At 35.8% G+C, this 25,704-nt stretch overlaps 1 protein-coding gene and 1 long non-coding RNA gene across 4 annotated transcripts in view; one reads left to right on the forward strand and one right to left on the reverse strand.

Annotated features, from left to right (window-relative positions):
* LOC119071991 (1-phosphatidylinositol 4,5-bisphosphate phosphodiesterase) overlaps positions 1 to 25,704 on the reverse strand; it is a 65,093-nt gene that overhangs the window by 31,220 nt on the left and 8,169 nt on the right. The window lies entirely within an intron of this gene.
* LOC119072060 lies at positions 8,303 to 9,043 on the forward strand. The gene is made up of 4 exons (XR_005086772.1): positions 8,303 to 8,349; positions 8,403 to 8,567; positions 8,631 to 8,804; positions 8,863 to 9,043. It is a non-coding gene; the product is annotated as an uncharacterized LOC119072060 (long non-coding RNA).

Raw genomic sequence — 25,704 nt, forward strand, 5'->3', positions numbered from 1 at the left:
AAATCGACACACACACACAAACACAACCAGAAAAAAGCTACACAATCGAAATGACATGCTTTATGATAAATTGATGATCGATGACAATAAAATGATTTATTTTTATATGAATGACATAATGGACGACAAAAGGGACGAACCCATCAGATTGGAGTAAAACCATAGAGGAAAATGCGAAAATCCAATTTCATTTTTGGCCGACAGAAGAAGCAAAAAGAAAAATTGTTACACCAAAATGGAAAACAGTTAAGGAATAGCGCTGCGGTGTGTGTAAAAGTTTACTATAGACCAACAAAATATTGATTTATCCTTTTTCGCTAAAAACTTTTTTTTTGCTTTCTTTATTTGTATAAATGTGGAACAATGATTTTTATCTGCACAAAGAAAAATTAATAATTTTCATGCTGCGGACTAAATATACCGATGTAATTGTATGGGAGCTATGTGAGAGGTATAAATAACGCAACGAAACAAAAAAAAAATTACATGAAAAGGATCCGAAAAGGATCGGAATCCTTTGTTGTAGAAAGTGGATTATTTTTGTCCTTTTTAAGTCCCATTTTTACTGCTAAATATGTTGGCGTTGTGTTTTATGTTACGCAATTCAAATGCACAGAGTGGACGAATATAATAATTACTTTATGGTTGTAATGCGCGGTTGAAATGACTCGGGTTGGTGAAAAGCCACTTCATTATACACAAAAAGCTTTCTTCGTCAGTGCGTTGAACAACTCATGAATTCACATCTAGAAGGTTTGTTCGGTTGTCGTTTCGTGAATATAATGCGTAAAAGTAAGTGGCGAACAAAGTATACAATTCTTTCCGGTCACGAGAATGAGTAATGACTTCAGATTTGAATTGTATGTTTTGTTCCATTTGTTCCTGAAGCATTTCCAGAGACTATTCAACCGCAAGAATAGTAGATTTCGTCGTTGTTCGGAAATGTATATTTTGCCTTGTGTGATTGCAGCCCTCGTCCTCGGCTCGAGGTGCAACCCTCACAATTGGAAAAATAAAAATCTCCAAACAAGGACGTAATCTATTATATGACTCATTGCACCCCGGGAGAATGAATAATTATTTCGTAAGAACAGCGTTTTTCCTAAAAGACGTTGGAAATACGCGACGAGGTCGCAATATTTTTAGCCACAACTAGTTAGAAAAACTCGTTTTCCATCCTTGTTTGGACCTTAAATTTTGCCTTACGTGAATGCAACGCTAGCCTTTGGTTCAGAGTGCAACCTCACACTTGGAAAAATAAAAATTTCCAAACAAGGACAAATCTACTATTACTCATTCAGCACCCAGGAAGTGAGTTTTACCGTTCATGTCAATGACGTGATGACTCGTTTTCCGGGAGTACAGTAACATTATGTAACAAAACATTATGTAGCACATAAACGTGTGCACTGCCACAACACTTTTGTGTTGAAATAATTGTTTTAGCGACAAAGCAAAATCGAATGGCACAAGGAAAACTGCTCGATGCTGGTACACATTGTGTACTACACAAGCATACTACATTGTCCTTGTTCGATCAAGATGATTGTGTGGTCTCATCTTATACAAGACTGTAACAATTATTCACATAATGTAGGTGACCACAACTGAAATAGTGCCTATTGTCCAATGTATTCAATCTCTGTTTTAGAAACGGACGAAAAGAAAATTGAAAAAAAATCGATCGAACGGTTACATGAAGAGGACGTTCACACAGTTCTTCTATGCCTCCCGATGTCTGATATTTTGTTCCTATTCCGTAATAGGCGTCCTACAATCCGTTTCGCGACATTATTTATTTTCCATTGATTCATCATGAGCCTACGCAAATAGCAGTTAATTCGAATGTAATTTGAATTTCTTTTGGTGTTTGAATCGAACAATTTTACATTCAATTCAATCCTTATTTGCGGTAACCGGTTTTACAAGTGTTTTATCCGGATCCCAATCAGCCAGACCAATTTACGTTTATCCCGTTCGGGTTTCCAGTGATTGATCAGAATAATACCGTTGATAATATCGAATGAAGTGAATGGATTTTTCACATCTATTTATTCAGTTTGATGTCGACGGGTTACGATTTCCTGCTGGGAGTGATGGGGAATGTAATTAATTAAAGTTTCATGGTATTATGTGATCGGGTCGTTATATATTTTCTAAAGTAAACAAGAAGGACACATCAATGGTTTAAAAGCAGAAGTACCGAAACGTTAAAAACAAACAACGGTGGACAAGCTTTTCTCAATCGACAGTTTTCAATAAATTAATAGCCTATTATAGACAGGAATTTAGAGTCAAAACAAAAACAAAATTTTACCGTAGATACCATGACATCATTTAGAATTGACTTTACACTAGGCTGATCCTTTATCTTGTGTATGAAATGATGTTATCTTTTAGAGGATCCCGAAAAGTTGTAATTAGCTGAGGTCTGCTTTTTAGTCAGAGCTGCACTTAATGTCAAAAAACTATTAATGTCAAAGGGATTGAGCTACCGTGCACTTTAATTTTCAATATTTTGCAACTTAGAACTCGGCTGTTTCTTCTTATCGTAGATCTCAGGTCAAACTGATCCGTGGTCATCCACAATGTGGGAACAAGATGACTAATTCTGATTTGCGAAAGTTTTTAAGATGGTTTCAGCCCAATTTAGGGCTCTTGCGAAAAACTGTTGTGTGGATGCAGCTGGACCTTTTTGATCACTATTACTTTATGTCACCATTGAAAGGCCTTTGGTTTTTTGTATGAACGAAGATCCTTTTAAAACTTTTCGTCATACAACGTCCGAAGAGATTTTGGTCATGCAGTGCGGCCCTGATTATTGTGAACATTGTTATGCAACATAACCTTGTATGTCCATTAAAGTGCCTACCTCCAACAAGAAAGATGCGGATTTTGATGGTATCGGAACAGTTTTACAAAACTTTTATTATTAGCAGAGAAATAATCGTTTGTGTTGTTGTCGTTAAGTAATTATCAGTTAACGGTTATTAGAGAAACAGCAGCGACAAGTTTGCTAAAAATGATTTAAGCCACTGATGTCGACTGTTGCATGACAACTTCACTTAGTTCGTGCTAATTGTAAAAATAAACTTTGAATTCAATGTTGAAAAGAACAAAGCATCGCGCAAATTATCTAGTGTATCATTTCATCTATTAAATTAAGAATGGGAAAATAACCGAAGACCATGTCGGTCGTTAGAAAGGTTTAACTAATGGCTGATGAATTGATAACGTTTTTATTTTTTGCAACTGGTAAATGGTTAGATTCATTTTGCGAGTGAGTTCATTTACAATTTAACGTTTATTTTGGCTCGAAAAGAAATTTAATTCTGAACCAATAACAATTTTCCCGTCGGAAGCCCATATAAACTCTCTCTGGTTCAGTAAGCTCTTTCTCGGTGTATTCAACTGAAAAATAAAAATCAATTTCACGTAATAAAATTTTCATACTTTATTGTATCCTAAACGGTTGTTTGGTGCTGCTTCTATAAACGTATATAATACCAATTGCACCAGCAGATGTATGATCAAACTTTTCTCTACAGCATCGGCAACAATCAATAAAAGATAAAACATAAAAAAAATCTAAACCGGCGACAAATTTATTTGTACTTTTTATCAGGTTACAACCAATAAAGCAAATAAAGCATTCGGGCTTAAAAACAATTCGGATTATAAAAATAGGAAGGATAAAATTGATCTGAAACAAGTTCACAAAGAGATATAACACTTTGATACCTATAATACACAATGGGACTGATGGGCTGGTAATACCATAGCCTGGTATCCGAAACCTTGCAAGAGCAAATCGATTGTAGACTTTTCATTCGAGATATTATGTTTTGGAATTAAAGCGGTTTTCTTGGCTCAGTTCTTTTCATTGAAATTTATTTTTTACAGACTACTTTAGCAGATGAGTAAGTAAAGCCCAGAGCCCATATCTTCGACCATTTTTGTGGTATAAAAAATGATTTTGTAGGCTCAGTCCTTTTAAATTGAAATTTATTTTGGATCTTTGATTCCCACTCTGAGTCCACAGTTCTAGACTTACAGGAAGAAGCCGAGTTCCAATGCTGGAATGTATTGAGAGTCAAAGGGACAGGTACTACTTCCACATTAGAGGAACGCTTGTCGAAAAAGGGCGAATAAAAAGTGACATAATCCGAAACAGCTCTATTCCACATTGACATCAAAAGATGCAGCGAACGTCGTGGACAGAAAAATTCTATAGCTTTGACAAGGCAATCAACAAGATGTCACAACGACAACAAAGGACTATAGACGATATCTCAAACACATCATCAGATTTAGTGACTATGTAGCGATAGGTAGCGATAGGTAGCGACAGTCAGTTTCGTTTCGAACAAATTCCTATATCACCGAAAACGAATCTTGCAAATTTGGTCCCATTCACTTAATTCGCTTACTCTTACCACCTCTAACATAATTTACATTTTTGTTGCATTAAATTTTTCATTGAATAAAATATTTCAATGCTTTAAGTTTATCCATGCATAAAATCGCATACATTCTCCAGTTTTTTTGGCATTAAACCGAGAATTTCAGTTGATGGAGCAAGGCTGGCTTTTTTACAGTTTTAAAGTTTGATTACTTTATTGACCAATAAATAATCCAAGTTTTTAAAAATATTCCTCTGGTGCTCTGGAAGGTCCTGCGTCCCGCAATAGTGATGATTGCATGTCATAAGTCAGAAAGATACTTCATCCGATTTCAACGTTTTGGAATGTTTGCATCCGTTTTTAGTGTCAAGACTCTAAACAAAAACTTCAACCAAGAGCATCCAATCCAGACTATCAAACAAAAAAAAATGGAATCGAAACAATGCAAACGAAAACAAACGGCGAAAAAAAATTAATTGTTTCGCGAAAAATATGTTTGAGATACCGATCAGTCGTACAAGAGAAAATTCTATTTACAATGAACTGCTGGAAACTGAATACATTAAAATAACTAAACGAGCTTTGTTTGTAAATAAAAAGTTTTTCTGGCAACGGTCCAGGGAATACCATCAATTTCGCTGGGTTTATTATGTGAATGGCAACACATATAATATTGAACAAAATGTAGAAATTGTAGAGGTATTTATGACAGAGAATTTTGGAAAATATGTGTTTATTGCCTTGAATGAATAAAATGCTTCAGTTCTGTATTAATGCATCCAGAGAAAAAGAAGGAAAAAAAAACATGCACAGTCGACAGTCGTCTGGCTATTATTGATCTGATAATAGCAAGTTCCTAAACTATGTGTATCTCCACCATTTTATGAGTGAAAAGCTCTTTTGTTCGTGATATTGCAACGTTAAAATTGATCCGAGCATCAATATAACTTGGAGAAGATTTTCGAGAGTTGTTGATGGAACTTTAATGGTGGTTACTAAGAGTTTTGAATTCACCAGTAATTCTGGTTCACCGGTAATAACGATCTACCTCAACTTACGATTCATTGGTAATTACGAGTGGAAGACAACTGAGAGTTTGTTTTGAAAAATAGTCTCCCTAAATCGGATTCATTTTTCAGAGCAGTCACTTTTGCCTGGAAAGGTATTGAACCATAGAGAACGAAGACCGAAAAAGTGAATTTTTCTTGTGCTTGATGTCAATGAAAATATGGAAAGCCGATATAATATTGTAACGGGGCAAATACGGTCTTGCTGGGGTTGGGACTCATCTACTCTGTGATGGGAGTAGGTGGAAAAATGGTAACAATTTGACTACACCGGTGAAATTCGAAGACTCACACGTCAAAGAAAATAAAAGGTTAAAATACCGTCGTCACTACTTGCATGCCTCAGCTTTTCAGTGATACCAAATATGCAAGTGCCGCGTCGTGTCAGGGCATTATTTTGTATTTTTTTTTTTTTAATTTTTGTAACGAATTTCGAAAAATTTTAGCAAGTTTTGGAGAATTTTTACAAATTTTAGAAACCCTAAAACAGGTTCTAGCATAGGTAGTAAATGAATAAAATTGTATCGAAAAATTCTCTTTTACATCAACATTTTTCGCAATTATAAGCAATGCTGTCAGTCGACTTGAGACAGTCATCCTATCCTTTGCGAAATAACTAGGGTTCACTTAAGATGTTCCGGTACTTAGCTAAAATTTTAGCCTACATTTGCGTGTTTCGTATCTTACTTTTGATGATTTCTTTTGATCAGAATCCTTTTTGAAAAATGTATGACCGCAATAACGACCACGAATGTGTTAGCTTTAAATAAAAATTAGTTTTGGTTGTTGTCGTTCTACCAGCTCTGATAAAAGCGAGCAGTCTACCGAGATTTTCATAAAGAGCTCATTGTTCTCAGAGCTGTTCAAACTGCTACAACCAAATCTATTTTCTGTTGAAAGCTAACACATTCGTGGTCGTTATTGCGGTCGTACATTTTTGAAAAAGGATTCGGGTGGAAAGACATAATCAAAAGTAAACAAAAATTCAGTATTTAAAAATCACCCTAATGTATGCTTTTCAGCAAAGCACCGATGCCTCTTAATAAATAGAAGGCATGATCTGCCAACTGTGGGGTGCCACACTGCATGGTATTAATGGGACTGACAAAGTTCAAGAAGTGTGGCACCCCTCACATAATTTACTCTGTTTTTGCAAACCTAGAGCAACATATACATACACATCTTATGCAGTCACCGATGGAAAGTGTAATAGTCAGTAAAAAAAAGTTTATTCCCTGCCTCACGTGCCCATACTGAATAATTAGAGCTAGACCGCGGGAAAACGTAATTTATATGATCGCAAAGCACCCAATAAAAACCACTTTTATGAGCACAATAAAATAAATATTTTTTTGTTCGGCCGTAGCGCCACCGAATATAAATTAAATTATAATTAATTATAAACTACAAACACACCTAATAAACATATCGATTTTTACAGCACGTGTTTATATAAAATAGTAAACCAGTTAATTGTCAGTCATTTATACGCTAACACAAACCGATTTACGACGAATTCCAATATGAAATTAAATGGATTTTAATTAAAACTTTATAAACATATGGGAAATTGTAGCATTGAATCGCAGCCAACTGAAAAATTCAATACAATTGATTTATAAATTTCTAATCAAATTATTTATAAATTGGTTTTGAACGACAGGAAGACAACAACTGATGATCACTGTCAATATACATTGTTCCTGGCATAAAATTTTGAAAAAGCACAATTTCCACCCGAATCACTTTTGTATTGTAGACCAAAAGCCTGTGTGCGTGCATGTCAATCGAAAACTGTAACGGTTCCAAACATAGGCCCGCCGTAACGTTACACTACAGACCTCGAAATTCCAATTACTTTTGCCATACAACGACAACATTAAAATAAGAACATTTTTGAAACTCACTTATTTCATCAAACCATTTTGAGCGCTAGTGGGGCCCAGCGTCAGTGAAATTTAGAGATGAATTTGATTGAGTAAATTTATTGCAACAACCAAATCTGGGTTTACCAATAAATTTTGTCCTTTTACAAATATTTTTGATCACTTTACCGTTATTTCACTAAATTTTGACCAATAGATATCAATATTGGCAAAAATAAGGGTACCTTCATTAAATGTAAGAGTTGTCATAAGAGTTGTCCAAATTTCCAACTTCTCACGATCCAAAAATGTCGAGTTTTGTTCTCAAAAGCTCAAAATCGCTCAAAATTTCGTTTATTTTTCAAAAAAAAATTAAATCCACCGAATTCTTCGAATTTTTTACTACGAAACGTTGAGCTCAGCATTTCCATCATATGTTAACATTTTCGTAGAAGAACATTTGAAATAATGTAAAGTCGCCCGTTAAAGTTTAATTGGCATTTTTCAAGGGCGTCGCCTGATTTCGATTTGCTATGATAAAAAATTAAATTCGTAGTCGTTTTCGTAGAAGAGAAGTCGTCATTCAGGGGTCGCGCAGAATTTTGGACAACCCTAGTCTTCACACGGGTGAAAGGTGAAATAGTTGCACGCACGTGCGTGACAGAAACCGTATAAAGACGTATGAGTGAAACTCAACAGAGACAAATTTATGGCTAAATTTCACTGACGTTTCCTGTGTTGTGCAACGATCCGGAAACGGATGCGTATACTCAAAAATCATTATGCTATGCGTTATTAGATGATCGAAATGCTAAATGGCAGGCAATTTTTGTTTAAATTGCTCTAGCAATCATAGGTACTGTTATTATCAATCCAATTTAGAGATAATTAACCTCTTAGTAACGGCTAGTTATCAGTACAGTACCGGTACAGAAAATGCGAATTATTGTTGCAGTTATTGTTGCATTGGCATTGATTTTCCCTTTAATTTATTGCCAATGGCAATGGACATTGGTTGAAAATTGCATATTTAACCATAAGACAGTTATGAATTTGGAATATTACAGATGCCGAAAGAAATAAATTATATTTTCAAATGGACGGAATGCAAGCGTTTCAATCCAAAATTCGGTTATAAAGTGTCGTGTCCTTACAAATTCGTCAATCGTTCGCAACAAGAAACAAAGCTTGAGGTCTACATTCATCCTGGACTAGCAGTGGACAAAGTTTTTGTAAAAAAAAATCGTGAATTAATTGAATACATTCTCGTAACGGAACTAACATTCAATCGCTAGATGGAAGTATCAACTCAAAAAAAAATTGGAACGGTCTGGCGACCGACTCTGGTTAAAATAAAAGAGAATTTATGCGACGCATACGGAAATAAATCGCACACTCCCATGGCTCAAGCAATGCGTACGATATTCAAAAATTCCTATACAAATCTGTTGGAACCGTGTCCGTGGACGGTAAACACTTGAAACATTTAGCTTCGGATTCTGTTTTTATAGCGATTTTTGGTTATAGGGATTAAGATATCGATACGGAAAAATCAATCCAACGTTAGACTTCCCACCATTGGTGCCGATTGGGGAATGGAAAGTGATTGTGAATCTGACAACAACAATGAATCAAATGGAAGAGTTTCTTCTGGAATTGATCGACGTTTATGAAGTTACCCAGAAGTCGGCAACGCAATTTTGAAACAGGCAACGCAATTTTGAAACAGGCAACGAGGTTTTTGAAACCGCACAATGTGTAGGGCACATCACAGCGATTCGGAGCATTTTGAAGTTGCAAAAAATTATTTATTTTTACGAAATTTGCGACTACTTTCGGCACTGATGTTTTCGTCTGTTTTGATTTTTCGCTCTTGATTTTGTCAATACAAGATTTTGAAAAACAATTTTTGTCCTTGGCTTGCCTCGACAAAAAGCCTTATCGCAATCAGATTTTTACAACAACCAAAAGTTGAACATTGACACTAAAACTATGTTGAATGTCGAGCAATCATTATTCTTTCTTTGGATTTTTTTAAAAGCGGATATGGAATACTGACTACCAGAATTTTCGGGGGTGATCAGGACGAATGTACCTTATGGAGATGCCTTTACATATTAAGTTTGATGATTTTAATCGATTTATTTAATAACTTTGTTCGGGTGAATAGAGCCAAAGCCTGCGTCTCTGCTAAGTAAATGTTGATAATTTAACCTGTTATAGGCGGCAAGTATATGACCAGTATTATTATCGGGTCTATTACTTCCATCGATCAAAGTATTTTTAATCGATTGATTTCAAATCTTGTACTTCATTTTTTTAAACATGAACGACCCAGAGCTAGTCATTAATTTTGTTGTCCTTATCGATAACAGATGAATAGCCGTATGTAACAGATTAAACACATTAAAATGCAGACTATAATTTTGTATTTATTTTAACTTTTGTTTGATTTGCTTGGCTCAAATTGCAGTCCATTGAAACGACTTTATTCCAACTGAAATGTAAAACATGCGCTGAGCTTGTTCTAATGAAGTATTTTAATATTCACAAATGCGATTTTGAGGATTTTATGGGGCTAGAGGGGTTATTGACAGTAATGGTTGCGGTTGAATCTTTACTTTTTAATTAAATTTTAGCAATAAAAAAAGTTAATGGCCGACTTCTCAGAGAGGATAACTGAAAAACGAACGGGCCATTCGGTCGTTAATAATTTATTGAGAGGTAAAATGATAACCGAAAAGGCACACTCTGCTTAAGTCTCGGTTGAATCGTTAAACTTGAATTTCTGTTATTTAAATTCTCTTTATATTTCGTTTCGTTATAACTGAATCCTTTTCGAATGTTCCCAACAAATTCGCACTTAAGCCGAAAAGCATCGGGAAAAAAACCCCGTAACACCAAATACTTGTTTCTCAGGTCACAAGAGACACCGAATTTCGGTACATATTTTATGTAATAGAAATTTTGCGGACTACTGACCTTTCCGGGTTGGAAAAGAGACATACACACAGACAACCGAATCGGTGAATAAATGAATGAATGGAACGTATCAAATAAACTTAAAACATTTCCTTGGGGAGGTCATGTTCCATTCGAAATCGATTTATTTATGAGAATGGTTCACTGATAAAATGTTTTACTTCATTTAAATGGGGGGGGGGGGCTTTCGATATCGTCGACATCACTGTTATATGCATGAAAACGAAACATTTTCGGCTTTTCGTTTGCTAATTTTGTGAAAACGAATTAATTAAAACATTGAACAACTTGAAAATTTGTTGAACCGATGCTTATAATTAATATTTCGGGTTTTCTAGGCTCTCAACCTTTTCATCCTTATCTTTACCATGTTAAAGCCTCAATTATCAAAATGTTGTTGGTAGAACTGTTCCACTTACAGGAATGAAATTCAACAACAGTTAAATAGCCAAGAGGTTCATAAAAGAAATGCGATCCGTAAATATTTAGTTTATTGTTGTAATCCTCGGAAACCTTTAATATGAAAACATAATCTGAATCGACCATTTAAAATTTCACTCTTTGATTTTATGGAATGCTTACAAAAGCTTCCGTTCGTTTCCAGTTCCAGTCTAACGTACGTACACTGTGTACAGTACATACATGTCTTGCTGTTTATATATTTCAAAACTATCATAGCACATTATCTCACATCCTTTGTAGTTACCGTTGTATGGTTAATGTGCGAAGAAACGTTATAATGTACGAGTTGGGATATCCAAACCCACAAAGGAAACATTTGATGTCATTTGTCTGTTCTCATTCGCTGGCGTATATGGATGATATGTATACAATCAGAAACGCGCTGCTATATATGACACAGTACGGAGAGAAGAATTCTATTTCGCAAACGACGATAAGGTTGATTGGTATTAGCGGCGCGATCAAATAGAAAAGGGGAGCTAAGAGTTTTAAATCAAAAATCAATACTGATGTGTGGGGATAATGTTATTGCTTCTCTTTTTTCATCTGATGTGTGTGTGAATGAGGTGAAAGTGAAGATGCCAAAGGCGTGATACCACTTCAAAGGAATACAATGTATAGCAATAGCTGTGATTATACTTATGTGAATGCCATTTTAAACTTTATACCGTTCAAAAGAAAATGGACAGATTTGATGGATGAGGTTACTCTAGCAGTTGACGTTTTAGTGTCGATCGTTTCGCGTTTCGTGTGAAAAGCTTGTCGTAATATAAACCAATGTTTACTTTCCGCGAGCAAACATTGGATGAACTACTTGAGCTTTTACTTATATATCCGAATAAAACGAGCGAATAAAACAGATTGCGGCAGTGTCTTTTAGAAAAACTGTTGTGACAATTTTGATTTCAAAATAATCAGAAAAACGATAAGTGAGCAGTGTAGTACACTAATAACACTGACACTGTAGTTACCTACGAGACCCCGACGCACTTACGTCATTTACCTATCCCATTACTTGACAGTTTCTTTAAACAATTAAGAGTCCGTCTTATTTCTATTGTTTGAATGAACTGTCACGTAAACAGCGTATGTGCATATTGGTTACTTTCTTTGCTGAACGTATCCTCGTAAAAGTAAGACTAAGCTTCAGTAAAGTATAAAATGGACCTTTGTACGTGTATATTGGAATTACGACATGTGTATATTGTAGTCATTTCAAAGAAACCTTGCTGTCAGCACTGTGGGGTGTTAAATAAATAAATAAATAAATTTATCACAGTTCTGCCAGCCAAGTTCCTTTCGAATGTCTAGACGACCATTTGAGAGGAACCCAGCTGGCAGCACTGAGGGATTTTTAAGTTTTTCCTCGGTGCTGCCAGCCAGGTCCGTTTCAAATGACAAGATGAATGATTAACGTGTAGCATGTATACCGTCAAAGTATACCACACTTGCCTGAAGAATTTTTTTAATTTTTGAATTTCAGTGCACTTTCCAATATGCGTATAAATATAGTGTTCACCGAACATTTAGTTTGATCATTGTTGTCTATATGTCTATACCAGATGAATAACCATTACGAAAATGTAACGTGTATAACGATCCCATCACCCATTCATTCTCAGTAATTACCTTACCTAAAGGTTAAAACCAGTAAAGAAGACTCTACCATCCTCCATACAATGTGTCTATTTTTGAGATAATACGTCCTTGAAATGTCTCCAATTTTCTTGAAAACCTCTCTTGAGAAGTTCCAGAAAATTTGCAAGAAATTTTGAGAAAATCAAGAAATATTTTTTTTAGAAATATGAAACCTAAGAACTTTGATTTCGGAAAACTAATTGGGCTAGACACCCAGACATTGTAGACGGTAAAGTCGTGTATAACCCATATATGAAACGGACAACCATGTACTATCAACAACTTCAAGAGAAACAAGCGATTAGCAAATTTGTAATGTCATGTAAAACTAATGAGAGAATTAAACAATCTAGTACCAATCACCAAGAAAATAGTGTAATACACAAACAGATTTAATGATTACACCGTAACACGCTTGCTATTTGCATGAAGATTTATATGCAGATAGGACACAGAACAAACGTTAAATTTTGGGATATTACAAAAGAAAAAAAATTTCTTAAATAAATTCAAACATTGCAAAGTACCGACATTGAAATTGTTTTTCGAACAAATTAATTTGAATTTACTTGAGACATACTTTTACAAACCAAAACAAAAAAAAATTGTTAAAACTTTGCACAATTCCATAAAAAAGAAACTTATCGACAAATTCATTTTTCGAACATCTTCAAGTTTTCAGTTCACCGAAAAGTACATTACACACCAAACGAAAAAAAAAAACTTTTGGTTTCAGCTCTCAATTCATTTAAAATTCAAATTTTCCCGTTATAAATCTGATGGAAACATTTCTTTCGACATAAAATTGAAGGATTTGCATCTCCATAACACATACATTACGCAATATAATTTTGAAGTACACAAAGTAGAATTAATTTGATTCTATTACGAATTGGTGCGGCGTTGCAAAAGGAGAATCTGGGTAGCAAATAAATAAATTACTCGCGGTTGATGGATTCGTTCCGCAACATTGTACATGTATGAAGTTAAAAAGTTTGTGGAAATTTTCGTCAGTTATTTATCATTTGGCCAGGTGCACTGGCTGTGTACTGATAGGTACATATGATGACTACGATACTAGTCGTTCGTATAGTATTTTCCAAACGTATTTTATGTGTTGGAAAAACTTTTTAACGTGTGCTTTAACATGAAAAACCAATTTCAACAGTGTCGAATCGACACGATAAACGAGTTTGATTTTTTACGAAAGTGAAATTTTCTGACGAAATATTTTTCTTCCAAAATTTTCAGATAAGTCGAATGATTCGGTTAAAGAAGAAAAATGAAGATGTCGTTTGACACAAGTTTTTTTTAATGGCAAACAATGATATCAATGGTATCCCTTTCAGTTCGACAACACCAGGATATTGAGAAATATTTCACTAAATTTTACCAAATTTCAGTAAATAATTCACCAAATTTAGAGACCTATTCAGTGAAACTTGGTAAAATTTAAAGAATTCTTTCTCAATATTAAGCCATGCCTTCCCCTAAAAAGTTTTTCAGCAAAAAGTGATTAGATTGCAGAAAATTTTAATCGGCACCGAACAAACCGAAGACACTTGCATTTCTTTTAGTCATCTCACAATTCTAAGACTCGTATTGTTCCCTTGATTTGAAACTGAAACTCAAGTCGCACTGAAAATATCTGAGTCTGAACTGACCTGAAATTCACGTGAAATCGGAAATCAAAAGAAATTCAGGTAAATAAGGAGAGGTTTAAAGAAGACCAATAAAAATCACAGATAAACCAGAAAACTGACCGGATTTATCTGAATTTTTATTGGTCTTCAGATTTCAAAGGTTGATTGTTCAATTCAGGCTCAGTTCTAATCAGATTCAGTTAATCTAAGCTTCAGGTTCATGGTCCACCTGAGCCTTACAAATTTCAACGTAAGTGTGAGCGCATTAGGGTAACTGGTCTGACTCCTAAAGATATCAAGCACATGTGATTTGCGAGATGTACCTGGCCAAAGTCGTGTTTAATATAATGAGGGATTCTTTTGAAAATCCACCTATCAAAATCGGACCCATTTCGTCTGGAATGGATATATACATCTTTACCAGTAGACCTCAAAACAGGCCTCACACAGTCTCGAGCCACACCTGGTTGCTGGTGGAAGATCTCCGAAGTTGGAAAAATAGTGTTTTTTATCCGAATTTTTTGGCCGTTATAAATGATCATTCCAAGTGAGAGTGGGCTCGTTGGAAAGCTGAGCTTAAGTACTTTCGGGTCATGCCTAGTTTGATTAGATTCATTGATATATGTTTGCAAAAATTTGCAAGAATTTTTTTTCAAAATCTCTGTGAACTTTAGACAGATCTGGGCTGGTACTGATGATGCTTAATGTGAACCTAAGATGCTAGTCGTAACATACATTGTCTAAGCTTTTCATTGATACCTCATATGCAGTGCTGGTGATTGCTGGCGAGATTTACGAGTAGCGGTTGTACTAACATAAAATTCTGTTACGTCAGCAATCACCAGCACTGCATATGAGGTATCAATGAAAAGCTTAGACAATGTATGTTACGACTAGCATCTTAGGTTCACATTAAGCGTCATCAGGACCAGCCCAGATCTGTCTAAAGTTCACAGAGATTTTGAAAAAAAATTCTTGCAAATTTTTGCAAATATATATCAATGAATCTAATCAAACTAGGCATGACCCGAAAGTACTTAAGCTCAGCTTTCCAACGAGCCCACTCTCACTTGGAATGATCATTTATAACGGCCAAAAAAATCGGATAAAAAACACTATTTTCCAACTTCGGAGATCTTCCACCAGCAACCAGGTGTGACTCGAAACTGTGTGAGGCCTGTTTTGAGGTCGACTGGCAAATACCTTTCAAACCATGTATATCCATCCCAGACGAAATGAGTTCGATTTTGATAGGTGGATTTTCAAAAGAATCCCTCAATAAGATGCAAGAAGTGTACAGGTACTGTAAACTGCAGACAGTCAAATGATTTTAAATTTTTTCTAATGGTTCAGATAGACAGATTAGAGTTTTGGGAGGCTTATTCCATTGAGAAGCAGGAACCCCGATCAAAGATCCCTGACCTTACTACTTCTATCAGGGAAACTTTCTTGTTTTCGATAAAAAATCGTTCAGGCACTTGCCATCAATCTAATGATGTTAGATCATCATCTTGGAGTTCATAATACCCGAAGGTGCGAAACCTGAGATCGGTGTAAAGTGGAGTAAATCCTTATGTTTCAAGCGCAAAGGTGTTTGTTCAATCGAATGTTGTTCATACATTGTTGTGCTCATTTTTTCCTTCTTAGTACCAGTTAATTTGTCTAACGAAATTTTTTGCCTGAAAATGCTTTTTCGACTCGTAATTTATGACTGTTGTTTATTCTAATTAATTTATACCCAAAAATACACAACCTTTCTGCAAGGGAACACTGTAAATTCAGCGTTATGACGCGCCTACAATTTTCACCGTGTTAAATTTTTGTTGATTGTAGTTAAAACGTACATTAGATACACCTCTATGTATTCGTTCGAAAGTATGCTCCGTTGTTATTACGTATTATACAATAAAGCGAATGGTGCAAATATAAATAATAAATGCTCTTAATGTGGATCTCTGTTAATGGGATGGTATGTACTTGTGCAGGCAGCATTTTGTGTGTATATTATACTCTCATCCCATTTTTTGACTGTCATACATGAAACACTAAAAGTATGTCAAGATTATGTCTGTTTGGATGGAGACAATTTTCGGAAACTTTTCGTCGTGCGATGTTTTTGGGAGTTGGTTGAGGGTAATTATGATGGACGTTTCTTAGATGGAAACACTTTTAACAAGCATTAGTCTATTTGATAATGGGAAACATGTAGGTACGAGATTTGGCGAGATTAGCAGCAAATTGAATAAGGTTTCATAATTATCGAACAGGTCAACGACCTGCTTCACCTTTATGTGACTTAATTTAATTTTGCTGAGATTTTCTTTCTTTTTGGCATATAAAATCCTCAATTTATTATTCACGTGCCACATTTTTCGTTGAGGTTAGTACATAACAGGACGAATCACCCATGCCAATAGTTTTGTTTTTATTGGCATAATATTGACACGGTAAAGCAGAGATTATAGTCTGTTTCGTTTCTTCGTAATTATTGGGTCACTCTGGATATGGAGTTAGGTTTGAGGGACTCTTTTGAAGCTCGACTTACGAAAATCGGACCCATTTTCGTGGGTGATGGTTTATAAATGCCTGGAGCCGTAGGCGCTGAGACCAGCCTCAATTTTTTTCGTATATATTTAGCTATTGGTAGGCGTGTTAAAGTCGAAAAATAACGTACACGCGTATGGATTTTGTGGCCGCAAGAAGTGAATGGCCTCATCGTTATGACCTAAGGTTGAATTATAAAATAAGTTGTCTTAATATGCATGATCATAGGTTCATTGGGGAGCTAAAGTTAAGTACTTCTCGGGCCTATATTGTTTTCATCTTATGGATGGAAAAATGTGTTTTGCGAAAAAATGAAAAAACCTCGAAGTACTTGACTTTAGCTCTCAAATGAAACCATGATCATGCAGGCCATTCACTTCACAATTGTGAGAGTGATTCTGTCACCTACACGGCTCACGACCTCTCAAGACGTTTTATAAACTCCACGAAAATGGGTCCGAATATTGGCATTCGATCTACAAAAGAATCCCTCTTTACCTAAGCTCAGTATTTTATACGTAACGGGTCAAATTCTGCATAAAAACCGATGATGAAGCAAACACGTTGATATAACGTGTGCGGTCAACAAACATAACTTGTTGGTAAACTCCCTTTGCTCGTGCTAAAAGTCTTTCATCTAGTGAGATATAAACGAAAGTTGTTAACAGACTTTAAACAGCTATTGTCTGCTAGATGCAGTTCGTGTTTACTTTCCATTAGCGGGATAAAGTAAGGTACGAAACTTCTACAAAATGTAAATAGAAGACGTTGAAAGCAGTGCACTGTAACTTTATCACCTGTTGCTCACAGAACTTTAAGCTCATTACAAAGTAATATTCTAAGCCCTTCGGGTTTGAGTGGGTTAATTGGCGATGTCAATGAATCTGTTTAGCAAAACGGTTTTGATTGAAAGTTGAGCACATCCGGATGTTAAATTGAAACCAACACTATGTGACACTGTGGCAATTTTATTCAATAAAATCAGTTCCAAGCTTTTATTTAAACGACTATTTCTTAGTTAATAAATTAATCCGAACCGTATGCATCGTCAAAGTGAAGCTGGATCGCCGGTGCCATTGCGGATAGGAAAGAAACCACTTTGTTATTGCTAAAATTGATGGCTGTTAAGACTATGATTATCGTTCCACTGACAAAAAAACAGTTGAAAATATCATCTGAAATAGGTAGCTTTGTCTTAATGTAGTTGACTGGGAGATAAAGCTACCGTGACAGGTCAGATTTTCCTCTCTTTTTTGTCAGTATATTTCAGTGTCAGTATATCACCTGTGCGGCAACGACGTCAATAGCTCAGCGGTGCGACAAGGATGCAACATAAAAACTGGTGTAAATAGAACCGGATGATCCATTTCGGTTAAAATCTCAACCATTGGCTTATGTGTCAGCTCAGTATTGGTTTTCCGAAAGAAAGTCCAAACATCCTGCAGTAGTATGGATGATCCATCTATATAATGATGCGACCGCATCGATAATTCAGATAAACAAATTCGAAATCTATCGCACTCACCCAGACGGTAAACATTAAATCCTAAACACGGAACCTGATAGCTTTGATGATAGACAACATGATAGGTGAAGGAGCATGACAATGGTTCCGATTCATCTTCCAATTCGATGAATTTTGTTTCGGTTTTTGTCAGATACGATTTCTCAGTGCCATCATTTTGTGTCACACGTTTCAATTGCCAATTGTCAAAAATCTCATTCGATATTCGTGTAATGGCCTCGATATCACTTGAAAATTCCGCATATGTTATCGTTCCATCACAACTTGCGTATTTCCCTTGTTTTACTGTTGGACTGGTACTGGTACACATTATTGCATATAAAGGGCATATACACAAATCCTGAAATGGAAACCGTATTTTCTTTTGTCGATCGATAATGTAAACATCCTACGCCTAACTTCTATAGATTTCCCGAAGACCCGAAGTGAGGTGAGCAGAAGACGTTCATAAAATACTAGCGACAGTGTGTTGGCAACTACAGGTCACGATATCGTTTTAAAAATTACTTGTTGTTGTCCATATAAATCGTGAACAGATTTTGATAGAATTAGTTGGATTAGACTTAAAGAACGAGCACTACGATCCGTAAGTTATGAATGTCTCTTCAAATGACAAATTCTACTGAACACATTGAGAATACACCCGATAAAAAACCTGCTACGAAAACTGAAACAAAAACCTGGCGAAAACGTGTACAGTCAATGTCAACCAAATTTGTGTGTCGGTTTGCTTCAGCTGTTTCAACATACTGATGATACGTCTTTATACTAATTTCATGGTCACACACATGCTTGTTAGTAGTAAAACCGTAAAACCACGCAATACCAATGTGATCGTATGAGTGGACCAGCTGTTTCGATTTGTAGTCAATGTTCAATCATTCGGCGCTACAGTTTCAGTAAAAATATTAAAAATTTAATCTACCAGCAGCTGAACTTGAACCTGAAGCTGACCTGTTCATAGATTTCAGTCTGACTACTGCAGCACTGATATGTATAAGAGAGATTAGTGTGGTTGACTCTCGATCTCGGTCCATTGTTTGCTTTTCTATTAAGCGATTCAGTTAATTTAACATGATCTGATTGAGAGCCTTTACACCTTAGGGTGTCACAGCAAAACAAATGAATTTAAAGGTTTTGAATGAAAATTGAAGCGAAAATTCATACTGCGGTAATTATTGCATATCATTGACATGAAATTTCCTTTCATTTTCTTCGATTTCCCGAGTTAAATGCAAACTGAAAATGTGAAATTTGTTGATCTTTTTTCCTGGAACGACAATTTCCATTTCAATTACCGCGTCTTTCGTTTTCAAATTTAATCCAATCGTCTTACACCGTATACATCGAAAATTAATATCTCCATGTATAATGAGCGGTTACGTATATTTTGTATAGATATACAAGTACGTGTTACAGCGACGTTAAGTACCGGAATGATAATGAATACCTATTTATACTTCGAGTAATTAAATTTCATATTTTTTGTGAAAATTTTTCAATGTAAAGCATAACAGTAAGAAAATTATATTTTCTGTTGAGTGAAAAACATTTTGAGCAAACAATCAACGTTCAATTTGATTGTAATGGTCGTATGCTGTGTGTGCTTGTGCGGCATTTATGTTTTGCGGTGATACGAATCCGGGGGGGAAACTCTTTATTTCATTTTGTAATGGAAGAAAATATCTAATTAATTTCCAACGAAAAACGAAATTTTTGATCGGTGTACTTTTGGGTTACAAACATTTATCCGGGCCAAAATTTATTCCACTCTACGTTGTGTTACGACAACGTTTCCATGCTTCGAAAATATAATTTAAGCTGAACATGAAAGCAAACATTGACATTATTTCTCAGGAAAAACGAAATCGATTGAATTTGGAAAATGTAAGTTAAACGAAAGGGAAATACAACATTGATTTTGGAGCCCTCCAACAATTATTATTATGGCAGAAAAACGAAACTTTTTTTTATTCTTACCTCGGCTAATAATATAACAAATGCCTTTATCGTACGTTCACATCTGATGAAATTAAGCTTTAACCTTTCAGGTATTGAAACGAAGGGAATCAGGGAATTTATCAACGTTTTTACTGTGTTGAACACTGTAAACAGGTTGATTAGCATGAGTGCTTCTTTTGAAATATTCAGTTGACAGTGCTCTACCGATGCTTAAGGAAGGGGTGACGCGAACTCTATAAGGGTATTCGCAGTTCGATTTTATGCTCGAGTATGTTATTGTGTTTATCGAGTATAAATGGTATGAGCATAAAAACAGTCAATCGAAAGCTAAGAGGACTCTCATTCGCTAACAGAAAACCAGATAGCATAAATTAAGACTGATTTTCGTCGGACAAGATTTTTTGACAAGAGTGTTGTTTGCAGCTCGAGCCCTAGGATCACACAAGTCAAAATAAAAATCTTCGAACTAGTAAGTAATCTACTGTTACTGGAGCCCTGAGATCCAGCACGATACAATGGCATTTCGTTTGAACGAATTGACAATTTTGAACAGAATTTTGTTGTTTTGTATTCCTTTGTATCCTTTAAATCCTTTCGATGTTGGTAGATATTCGAGTAGAGGATGTGAGCCTTGAATTTACACATCAAATGTACAATCGTTGTGTCACTGCACATTCATTTTCGTTGTCATTAGAAAGCTTAAACAAATATCAATCAGTAGGAGATAAGGGGAAACAGTTTTTTTTGGTCTCCCTTGGACCAAGTACATGAGTGAGTACATGTAATTATCTTCATAAATGACACTTCACACGGGTGTAGCCACATGCGACGGGTGTAGCCGCATGCGACGGGTGTAGCCGCATGCGACGCCTTAAGTAAAGTTCATGTTTTCATTTTTGGACCACTTCTCACTTGGCACACAAGAATCGAAGAATTTTCAAAAAAATGATTTTGGCTTCTTGGGACCAATACCTATCTAGGCTCACATAAAAAGGTCCCCTGGAAAATTTGTCCGAAGTACGTTTTTAAAAGAATCCCTTCTTTAGTTAATAACGGAGACACTTCGATTTGTTATTATTTTAAAGAAACAGTTCAAACTTGACGGAAAAATTAGGAGCTTTTCATGAATGTAATTCCCCTTAAATAGGCCCTGCATAGTCGTATCACGTGTTGCGGCGAAAATATAGATTTTAGATCATCTGATGCATTCCCACAGTAGTCACAGTCACCTAAATATTTTAAAAGAAGCACTCACGATAATCATCCTGTTCAAAGTGTTCCACACTGCACTGTTGTATATATAATCTTGACGTGCTTCGTGTGAATGCACAAAAGGTTAAAGTGTAATTCCAAGCTATCGGATGTAAATTTACGATAAAAGCATTGCATTTTAACACCCATATAACTCTTCGAGGTATGAGTCTAGCATTCAGATTTCGATTTGTTTGACTTTCTAAATTGTGACAATTGCTAAAAGCTTTCCTCGATTATAGCAGTTAATAACAGTAAGTAAGGCTTTTAAGTTTAAATCTCAGAGACGATTGAGAGGTAACAGGAAGTTTAGTTTTCAATGCATTCTGGAATTGTTCTATTAACAATGATTCGATACGAAGTAGAACACTCACATAAATTGTCCAAACGCTGTTCTGCACTAACCGTGCTTAGAAATGATATAAACGATACAATAGGGTGCTGCATAGTGCCATTCAATCTATAGATACAACATTGACTGTATGTAGAACTAAAATCTTCGGATAAAAAGTCAATGCTGTCATTTTAAAATGCACAGCAGCACCAGAGAGTCGGTGAGGTGTTGAGCTTTAATGTTGGGAGGAAAACTAAACCAAAATGTACATGAAACACCCAGACATGTTGACGTAGTGATAACTTCAACATGCCACACAGTTTGAGTGTAGCTCTATTAACCGAACCCTTTACCAACCATCACGATCTCAATTGATGTAATACACTCGGAAACGTTCCCAACACCATCATGTACTTAAAAGGGATTTGTACAGTGTCAGTCGAGTATGTAGCAGAAAATATTCCCTCTATGATTAATATGAATATCATATCATCGATCGACACAGCGTTTTTCTTTTTCGTTCTATGTTAATGATGCACTTAACCCGCATCTATATCCACTTATATCGTATATGTGCTCCACATAATATCATTCGCGCTGATTGTATATTTAAGAAAATGTCGATAATTTGTCAAACGAAAAGAAATCTTCAAACATTAAACGGACGTTATGGATGGTGTTACGCAATAGCATGATGACACATTCTATCAATCAAACGATTTTTATCAAAACCACCCTGCCCTAATTATGGTTTGTCAGCACAATGTATGTGTGTTAATGACGAAACAGTATCACAAGTGTAATATAGACAGGTGGCATTTGCGTTTTTACCATTGTCATTCACGACCAAAATATATATGAAAATGGGCGTTGTTATGTCATAGCTCCTTAAAATAGCTATTAAGCTCACTGGAGCTACGGTGTGTTAATTTGAAGTAGATTTAAAATTATAACGAAATTAATAAATGAAATGAAGACCATAGAGGCGATAAAATAGATTCACATAACGCCAAATTTGAGTTCTCCCGTCCTCCGTGTGAGTTATTAGTTAGGTCATATACCAACTCATTGCTTAAATGATGACATCAACTAAATAACTCACCACCACTATTCACCAAAGTGCACTAACATTAGTGAAAGTGAGTGATGCTAACACTGAAGGTAATGCACGGATCCCTACTTTCAGGTGAGTTTAGTTTCGTTATGTTGCACACACATTGAATTCCTTTGCGTCAAATTGCATCTAGTGGTGAGGTGAATTCGATTCCATAGAAACTTAGCCGGTGCAACAACATTAGTTAAACAACATTACAAAATGAATTCGAAGAGTGGTTGCAAGGAAAACGTATTCCCGACTACTCTATACACATATCGCAAAGTCATTGTATTTGTTTCAATGAACTGTGGTGAGTTGAGATTATAATTGCTAAAAGTTTCCTATGTGCAGAATGAGCACCAGCTGAATATCACCAGCTGGTGTACGAACAAAAACACTTTGTAATGTAAACAATTCAAAGTCAACCTACACACAGTGCATTTCTACGTTAACGTCATCTATGCACGCACATAACACGTATGAATAAAGTAAAAACATTGTTAAGAATGTGTTTTGATTGTTTATCATACAATAAGTGTGTATTAGTGGATCCAGCTGGTGATATTCAGCTGGTGTTCATTCTGCACATAGGAAACTTTTAACAGTTGTATTTAAGGTTGAAAAAACAAATTTGACGTTGATGGGATGGACAATTGTGATGTGTTTTTCATCGTCATCCGATAGTCACCAAAGCTAAACAATCGAAAACGCATCATAGGGTGGCGGCCCAGTCTCCGGACACGTATGTACCAGTTGTAGGCCATCTACTTTTCTTTCATTCATAAGTTTTATCCGAACACAAAATTGCTCGTGTGTTTTCGGCCTAATATCAATACGCAAAAAACGTTTTCTTTCCTGTCGAATGCTACCTGTCTATCACCGTGCATTTAGAGTACGACGTACGATATCGAATATCTTTCGCTGTGAATGTCAAATTTAGTATTCAATAAAAGAAATTAAATTCGTACTTTGTTATGTGAATGCAGGGTATGTGTGCACAGTGGAGTTCTATAAATATTTCAGTAAATATAGACAAAGCGACTATGCAATCATAGCAAATATATTTTTCAATATATTGTCAATCCCATACCATACGTGTTATATAAATCCATCTGGCATACACAACTGAATCAATCGAAGCATTTGAATATTATGTATAGCACTCCGGCCTACGACAATCACTACAACACAGAGCGTCGAATACAGGACGAGTATTTTTAATAATTGATGCGTTTCCAGGTAGATTCAATTGTTGTTGTCTTTTCTGCACATAAACTCTTGGATGGAAATGGTGTGGGACATGTATCAGTTATATTTGAACGAGGAATAATTTTGAGGTGGTGTCAAACTGGTATGAATGAATGACTTGAATAAACGCAAGTGAGTCCGGGGAAAAAAAAAGAACCGCTGCGCCATGGTATGAAAGAAATTTATGGTGCGGTTGTGAGTTTTGTAAAATGGGTGGGTATAATTTAGCCTTCAAGTAACGCGCAAATGAATGAACATTGTACATTGTATGTACGTATACAGTAATAATAACAATGAACTCGTTATAAATGTCAAAAAAAAAACACATCGGCTATGGGAAATGTTCCATACAGTGCGAATAGGGGAAAAAAGTTTGAAAAACAAGACAGCGGCACGTGTAACTTCATTTTAATTTATGTCCCTGCGTTGAATTTTGTTTTTTCGCAATGCAAACATAGATTACACAAACAGTTCAGATGGTTTAGACGGCTCAGACGAGAATGGTCACTGGTAATTTTGTCAGTCGTCCGACGCAAATTATTTCAATGAATACAGAGTGTGTCGCACATAAGCTACTCGTCTGTTATCATGAATCTTATTGTGCAAGCTAGAGACTAGGATGAGTGTGCACTTACGGAGCGCTTTGATCAACATTGGCGACTGAGAAAGACATAAACTGCGAATTTTAGATGCTTCTGTTGCGTAAATCGTTGTATGAATCTCGGTGCAAAGTACTTTATTAGGCTCACGATGTGTATTAAGGCAACAGGCTGCGGAACAGACCCTAATAGAGTACTATGCGCTCGATGTCAAAAACAACCATTAAAGAACCGAAAGTCTAGACATACATCTAAAGGTGGGGTTAAGAAGTCAGTCTTTACTCCTACAAAACGAATTAGAAAAATATTATTTGCTCGCATACCCTTGAGGAATTGATACTTTGTTGAAAAGCCTACATTGAGGAGTATTTTAAGGGAGAGAGTTGGTTGAAGTTGAAGGCAGACAAATCTCATAACAACCCTTAGATACGATAGACTTTGAGCAGTGAGGATGTTTCGAATTTCGATCACCCGGAAGGGAACAACATTTGCAGATGTTCCTTTATGTAATTAGTCCAGCGTGCAGACTTTCAATAGAATTGATAGAAAAATCAACGGACTTGAATTATCTGCGGTTATAGACGAATAAGTTGATAAAAGTTGGGAGATGCTGAGACCCGCACTGAGGTCTTTTAGGTTTACTATAAAACTATAATGTCTGTAACACGAACCACTGACTCAGTGAACCACACGACAAATCAGCAAAAAAAAAGTCCAACTGCAGTGAGGGATTATTTTGAAAAACTTTTGGGCACTTAAACATTTCAACTTCTCATATTTCATCGTAGATGCTTTCAAACCCCTATAAGACCCTAGTTGGCCCAAAAGCACATAAAATTACCTTTCAAATGATACCCCACACGACCATGTACGGCTCGAGTAACTGGAGAAATTTTTGTAAGAAAATTACAAGTCTTCGGTTGAAAACTTCAACTGCACATATTTCAGTGTGGATGAATTTTAATATCAATGAGTCTCTATTCGGCTCAATAGTACATGTGATTACCTTTCTAATGACACCCTACACGACCCTGTACGGCACATGTAACTGGAGAAATTTTGGTAAGAAAAATGTAAGTTTTTGG

Source organism: Bradysia coprophila, chromosome II (assembly GCF_014529535.1).
Source record: "Bradysia coprophila strain Holo2 chromosome II, BU_Bcop_v1, whole genome shotgun sequence".
NCBI lineage: Eukaryota > Metazoa > Arthropoda > Insecta > Diptera > Sciaridae > Bradysia > Bradysia coprophila.